Consider the following 7,976-nt stretch of genomic DNA (forward strand, 5'->3'; position numbering starts at 1 on the left):
CATTCCTAGCCATGGGGAGGTGGCAGGCTAGCAGGAGGTGTGGCCCACGGAATGGGCATTGCACCCACTTCGTTCCGGGGCTGGTCTAAGTGCATTTCTCACCTGTGGCCCCGAGATCACTTCACCAAGTGCTACAGTCAGAAGTAGAACTGGAGCCTGAAGGACTTGTCAGGATCTTGCCAAGAATCTAACTACAAAGGATATTTCTGGGTTAATAACAACAGCGACAACTTCTGAGGATCACATAATATACTAGACACATCATAGTCATTAAATCAGTAAATCCTACCTACACGCCTATAAAGAGGCTATTATTTTTATCTTTATTTCATAGATTAGCACACAGCCTCAGAGAGGTAAGGAACTTGATCAAAATCATACAATTTGTAAGTGACATGAGTAACCAAAGAGATCTCTTCTTCAGATACATGAAAGACCATTAAAAGCTAAAATTATACCAGTAAAATAATAGCTGAGAAGATTTAGAAGGCAGCCTCAGAAGTGAGAGTCCTGATGTGCCCAAATTATTCTTTTTACATACTTCCGGAATTGCCATTGTAAGAATCAGTTGTTGAGGTGGATTGGGTCCTTGCTCAGTCAAAAGCAGTCTTCCCATCCAATGAAGTGAACAAAAGGCATGCTCTGGCATTACCCATACTCACTACTAAGGATTTGGTAGGGAGGCGGGAGAAATGGGTGAAGGTGGTAAAAAGGTACAAACTGCGAATTTAAGATAAATAAGTTCTGGGAACGGAAGGTACAGCACGGTGACTATAGTCAACAATACAGGATTGTATATTTGAATGCTGCTAAGACAGCAGATCTTAAAAGTTCTCATCACAATAAAAAAAATTTAACTATGTGAGGTAATGAATATTAACTAAAGTTAATTGTAGAGATCATTTTACAATACACACATATATCAAATCATCACAATGTACACCTTAAACTTACATGATGTTATATGTCAATTATATCTCAACAAAGCCACAGAAAATAATTTTAGAAAAAGAATTTCAAGGATAAGGTCAGAAAGCCAAATTCAAATTTCTCAAGAATGGAAAGAAACTAGATGCAGTAAGGCATTTCAGCAGGAATGCAAAAGAAGGAAAGCAATTCAGCTAGAATGAATGACAATGGGAACTGTGTCACTATGGAGCAACACTTGCCACAAGGCCCCTCCTTGGAAAGTAGCTACAGAGAATTTACAATAATAATAATAACAGCAGCGACAACTACTATACATGTTAACATTGCATGTGCCAGACTCTGCTCCAAGAGATTTAAGTGAACTAACCCATTTAATCTTCTTGACAAATAGACAGGTATCGCTATTAGCCCCATTTCTTACATGAGAAAACTGAGACACAAAGTCCTTAGTAGCAAGGGGTTGGAGCAAGAATTACAACTCAGGCAGCCTGGATTCCAAGCATGTGCTCCAAATTCCCAAGACATGCCCCCAGAGCAGCCCCTGAGCCGTGAGTGATGTTTCAGGCCCAGAACACTGAGGGCTAGTCCTGAGTAATCTCTGCCTCCATCACTGATTGTAACCTGTGTGAAGAAACCAAATGAACCTCTTAGTTTCTAGTGAGTGAATCAATTTCTAAATGCTATTGAAGGTTTCTGATGATAACCATTTGAATTATCACCTGCATAGGAAGTACACCATCAAGAAGTACAGTTTCTAAAAGTATGCATATCAAGCAGAAGGGGCATACTTCAAAAAGAAGAGAATCCAGGATTGAGGAATACAAAAGAGAAATTAGGAATACTACTGTTTTTGCCTTGCATTTTAAGAGATCCTTTCTCCAACTAACTCCTAAAATCACTTTTTATGTACAATGTCATCTCTGCTTTCAAATTTTTAAGGTCAAACATAAAGGAGTAAATATAAAAGAGTAAACACTCCACTACAGAATTACTCTTAATGACACAGCAGTTTCACAAGTGTTGAAATTAAATCCAAGTTAATTTTAAAGAAAAGTGCATGGGTGGTGTGATGTTTGAATATTTTGAGCAGTGTTCTTAACCTCATCTTTGAAGTTTTTAGAAAACTGAATGAGAGTGAATCTCTGTGCAGCTAACACACGGAAAATAGAAGAAAACCAATAAAATCTCTAAAACAGAGTGTAGAACTCTTATCACTCAAAGCCACCAACTGAAAAGCATAATGAAGCATTCAGATTTCTCCCAGAAGGTTAATCGCTCCCACTTCATTATGTTTAACATTTTTCTAACTCAGATCACAGCTATGAATCTTGCCGCTGATCCTGGCTCAATACGCTCACAGCAGTTCATTGCTAGTCAGGTTTGCACCTGCGTTCTCATTGCCTGCGCCCATTTCCAAGTTGAAATCAATGAAACCTATTAGCATGTTCTCTCCTCGGCACTTTAATTTTGGATAGTGATGTATTATTAATGCAATCATCCCAGCAAGCCGGGCTCAGCACACAAGTTAAATTGAAGGGATTCACGATAGAGAACGTTAATAAGAATACTTATTAAATTGTATTGAAATCTAAATAATTGATGCATGTTTGATACAAATTTTAAATTGAGATGGATCACACCAAAGTAGAGAGCCAGCAACGGAGGACAGAGATCCTTTATACCTTTGAAAGATAAAACATGATTCCCACCATGTCGCATTGCATTCATAAAGCACAACCAAGATCATTGATTTCTACATCTGAAAATGACTGCTCCTTTTTTTACATTTTTGCTATGCTGGGCATTTCCTATTAATAAAACAACACTCCTTCTCCAAGTCAGGTAAGGATGGTGTAGTACTACTAGTGTTTTTACCTCAAAGAAATTTGAACCACTAGATGCCAGGTACCAACTTTAAATGCTAAATGTAAAGACCCTCAAGAGAAAACTTAGTGAAGGTGTTGATGAACTCACGCCTTGCCAAAGAAGAGGGGAATTTTAAAGTAACAGAATTAACAATTAAAAGAAGATATTTGGGGGCCGGCCCCGTGGCTGAGTGGTTAATTTCACATGCTCCAATCCCGGGGGCCCAGGGTTTCACCAGTTCGGATCCTGGGCACGGACATGGCACCTCACATCAAGCCACACTGGGATGGCGTCCCACATAGCACAGCCAGAAGCACTCACAACTAGAATATACAACTGTGTACTGGGGGGCTTTGGGGAGAAGAAGAAGGGGGAAAAAAAAAAGAAGATTGGCAACAGATATTAGCTCAGGTGCCAGTCTTTAAAAAAAAAAAAAAGATATATGGTTAATTTTTTATTTAATTTTTCTCACTAAGAACCTTCTACTATTTGAAGATTAATGTTCTCTTTCCTTAGCACTTATCTTGATACATATTAATATAAGAACATGATCATCATAATTAAAATAAATTTATTAATTTCCAACATGCACCAGGTTGTTTACACAAATTCACTTTCTATACTCCAGGCACTTACAATCTAAAATAGTCGCCAAAACAGACAACATAGAAGAGTAGCAAGAGAGGGCTATTAAAGCTATGGTTGTCGTATACATAAGCAGCCACCTCCTTACTCTCAGAGTGTCCAAGTGAATAGCACAGTTGGGGGAAGAGCTTATCTAAATTCTGCTTTAACGGAAAAAATGCTATAAAGTCATACAGCTTCATTCGGATTTTCAGAGAGAATTGAGAGTCATTTTGCTGGGTCCTGGAATTTGAGAAACCTGCAGATCTTCTGATGGGGTTGTTGGTTTGGAGCTGGGGATTAATGACTTGACACAGCAATCCATTCCGACAGATGACGCACTTGCTTTCCTAAGTGAACTTCTCCACTCACAAAGTTATGACAATGTCTCCTGATAAGCCTCGTGTTTTTGTTTTTTCCAACAGTCTGCCTATATTCCCTCTCCTATACAAACCATCAGTCACCAGAGAACATACGTCAGGGGTACCAAATGGGAAAAATACTTGGAAGGTTGTAACAGCAGTTCAGGTAAAACATTATGAGAGCTCAAACCAGGTTATATGCGTTGAAGATGAAAAGGATATGCTTGAAATATAATTATAAGATCAAACCGACAGGATTTCCAATTGATTAGATATAGGCATGAACAAGAGGATGGAATCAAGTATAATACTAGGCTTCTAGTTTGGGTGAATATTTAGTGGATTCCTCCAACTGAGAGGAAGAAAACAGGACATGGAATTGACTAAGGAAGTGATGGGTTCAGTCTGAGTCTTCAAGAGGTGCCCAGGTGGATATCCAGCAGGATCTTCGTGCTTGAAATTCCACTGAGGGGTCTGGACTGGAGGCAGAGATTTGCCAGCCTTCAGCATCTTTTAACACTCTTGAACAGAAATACAGTGCAATTCACACATGGAATTTAACATTTTCTAGTAGCTACATTTTAAAAAGCAAAAAGAAACAAATGAAGCTATATTTTATTTTACCAGTAAATCCAAAATAATGTTCAGCACATAGCACTGGCCACATTTCAAGGGCTAAGCAGCCATATGTGGTTAAGGGTACTGTACATTGCAGACCTGGGGGTAGGGAAAGCTTGAGAATGGGTGTATTCCATATAAACTTTAAGCCAAAGAAGAAGGGAGGACTAAAAATGGAATCCTGGATAACACCAGTAGAGATGATGGAAAAACAGCCTACAACTGAGATGAGGAGGAACCTTCAAAAAAGCCACAGAAACAGAAAAAAATGGGAATCAAAGAAAAGAGAATTGCATGGAAAAGAGATTAATAAATAGTGTTACATACAAGGAAGTCCAGTGAGGTAAACCTTAAAATCCTATAGTTCCTGATAATTAGACCTTAGCAACACTTCAGCGGTGTATGGCAATAGAAGTTGGGGCAGATACAGATTTTGTGGGATCTAAAAATTAACCAATTTTAGAGTCCCCTTTAAAAGAACAAAATTATGAATACAACCTACCTCGTGTACATCCAAATGGAGGTCTAGGAAAGAGTTCACGCAAATGAGGGGCCTTGAGCTTTAAGCTTTAGCAGCGCCACAGGAAATCTGCATTCCAATGGTTGCCTAATTTCAATGGAAGGTAAGAATTATGGAAATTGTTTCAGACACGTCAGAAAAAGATGGAAGAAAAGAAACCGTGTAGTAACTGTAGGCATACTCGGATTGAGATGAAAGTTCAGATACAGCAGGAAGCCAAGTGCAATTTAGCATGAGTTAAAAGGCTTGGGAGTAGGGATGCCATAGAGGCAAGACTGGAGCTAAAGATGTAGCTTAATGTCACTTAAAGGCAGCCCGTGACGGAACATCTGCAGACTGTCCTGCCTATTGGATATTCAAAACAGAAAAGAACCCGAAGAAGTGCTAAACTCCTCTTTCCGAGGAATTCAGATTATGCAAAAGTGTCTTCGAGTTTCTTTAATGTCTCAATCTGTAATGTCTCATTTAATGACTCATTAAAGAAACCACAGATATCTAAAATTCTGTCAGCCTTTACTCCACGCTCCTCCTCACCACTTCAGCCCACATAACTTTTCTACCATCCTTTTGCTTTTAATTTTCAGAGTTCATAAAAAGAAAATGAGATAAAAGAAAAACTTCATTACTCCTGAAACAGTAAATACAGGCTTACATCATGTAACTCCTTTGCTATATTTATCCTCAAAATAAAGCTACACATCATAATTCTGTATAACTTAGAAACATAGCCAAGCATAGACATCCATAAATTTCTGAGTAAAGCTTTTGGGGACTCGTGATAAAATGAATGAAAGATTAAAAATGAAGATAAAATAAAGCTTTCATTTAGAGTGGTCCTCTGCCATATGGGACCACCTGGCTGCTTCGAGCAAAATTCTATCACCATGACTACCAAACTCAAACTTTCCAGAACGTCTTTGGGATTCTTATGATATATTCTTTCCAATCTAATTTTTCTCTTCAAAAATAAGTTGTTAAAGCTACCCTTCACAATAAACTATTTCTACACTAAAACAGGAAAGGCCATGATCAGATTGTCCTTCGATGAACTCTGAGAGTAACCAACACACAGAACACACACACTCCACCAAGGACCCTCGGTTCAATCAGAATGGCTGTGGACTGCTGGGAAATGGCAGCAGCACCCAAAAAACCCAAATGGAAAGGTTAAAAAAAACAATATTGCAAAGCAATTTAGAACGCATATGGCAATTACACGTAAATCCACCTATTCAAACCTCAAACAACCACTGGGAAGTACGAATCATTTTCCTTACTTTATGAATGAGGAAAGAAACAGTGGTTCAGAGAAGTAGACAACTTGGTCTAGCTTTGGAAAGAGGAGGAGAATTTAAGATTTCTGACGTCACAGCTCACGATCTTCCTTAGAATCACAGATTTCAATTAGTCAAAGAATGGGTCAGAGCAATATAATAAAAAAGAATTCTGGCTCATTCATTCATCTGCCAGGTACCATGCACTGAATTCCAAGGACGAGACTAGATCTGTTTGTGCAGGAAGGCTATATCAATGCGCATGACCTCTTTGCCACAGATACACAAACTGATAGTGATTCATAGCAAGAGCCCTTCATCCCCAAAAGTGGGCAACTGCAGCATTAAAAAAAAAAAAAAGTTAAAGAATTGCATCACATTTATTTATATTATCTTATTCTCCTTCCTGTACATTTTAACGTTTGCAGGTTTTCTCACTAACCCTTTTAAAACATTCTTTCAGTTCATTAACAGAATTTCAGAAATCCCAAGAGAATAATTAATGGGATAGGATCTTTAACTATCTCATATACATTTTTAATTTGACATTCAGTGAACAGTGAAATTATGATAGCCCCACCAGTTGAGACATGCAATACCTATGTAAGCTTAACCAAGAAAAACATATCAAAGTCAGGGCACTGGGTAAATTATAGTATTCAGTCATCAGAGAAGGCTCCAGATCAAAGCAAAATTAATTCCATTATCCATGTGCTTTTCAAAGTGAAATTAGAAATAGGCTTAAATAACAGTCAAAGCAAGGAAGAGAATTGCCACAAGTAAACAATGTGAATGATACTTATTCTTAGCCGAATGCCACGCACACGTGAGAACATTTAGGATGATAGTAATAAAAAAGGGAGGAAAGAAAGACGCTTCTTTAATGAATTGCGCTTGAACACCAACAGAAAGCCCTCTTTCTAAGTCTCTTTCAAATTTGTCTCTAAATAAATGGTTAAATATTTGTAAGCCTTACATTTTTCATCCCCAAATGGAAGACATGGCTCCTCCAAGGAACGCTACTCCTTAGGAAACCAGCAGGGTGCTGTGGGGCTCTGTTCCTCTCACCACCCAGCTGCTCTATGATGCGTGCCAGCGAGCTCCATGCGTCAGTATTAGTGAGGAATGTCAACCACTTAGAATTCCTTAGTTGTTCATTCTCGGAAAGGAGGATTGGCCAATACAGTGTGGGAGTCATGAAGGCCTCCTAGTAAAAGACGCGTGCTTTTCTTGGTTTGTGTATTTGCTTTTTAGTGCTACCCAATATAATAACTGTTCTCACAGTGAAAATATGGCACTGATGACAACACCATTTTTCAAGAGAGTATCTTGAACTCTGCTGTCAACAACTTTGGGTAAACATTTAATATGATCTCCATCCTAGACACTACTTAGACCTAGAGCTTATCTTCAAAATAGCTATTTTGTTATACAAAGTAAACGAAGAAAAGTCATGCTGCTTCCTAGGATTCATTTTCTAAAAGGTGTTCAATCCACTGTGATACAACAATCTATTGAAATATTAAATTGTCTTCCTTTGTAATTTCTTATTTTGGATATTTGGACTGGCCCATTGAGAGTAATTTTGAGAAGAACTGAGGTTGGAAAGGAAGATTTCCTGAGAGTAGGAAGGGGACAGAGGTCTGAGGACTGGCACCTCCATCCACATGAAGGAGGTGGCAGAGCTGAGTAGAGGAACTTGTGTGTGGGACACAGAGGGAGAGGAGCTCCTAGCTGCCATGGCTCTCGGATTCGCAACTTTGCTTATGATTCCTCAGCTCA

At 38.6% G+C, this 7,976-nt stretch overlaps 1 long non-coding RNA gene across 1 annotated transcript; it reads right to left on the minus strand.

The window, feature by feature from the left end:
- Positions 1-261: 261 nt before the first annotated feature.
- Positions 262-7,280, minus strand: LOC124230640 (uncharacterized). The gene is made up of 3 exons (XR_006886234.1): positions 7,171-7,280; positions 4,903-5,007; positions 262-1,551 (listed from the first exon to the last, which is right to left on the minus strand). It is a non-coding gene; the product is annotated as an uncharacterized LOC124230640 (long non-coding RNA).
- Between the last annotated feature and the right edge of the window lie 696 nt (positions 7,281-7,976).

This window comes from Equus quagga, chromosome 19 (assembly GCF_021613505.1).
Source record: "Equus quagga isolate Etosha38 chromosome 19, UCLA_HA_Equagga_1.0, whole genome shotgun sequence".
Taxonomy (NCBI): domain Eukaryota; kingdom Metazoa; phylum Chordata; class Mammalia; order Perissodactyla; family Equidae; genus Equus; species Equus quagga.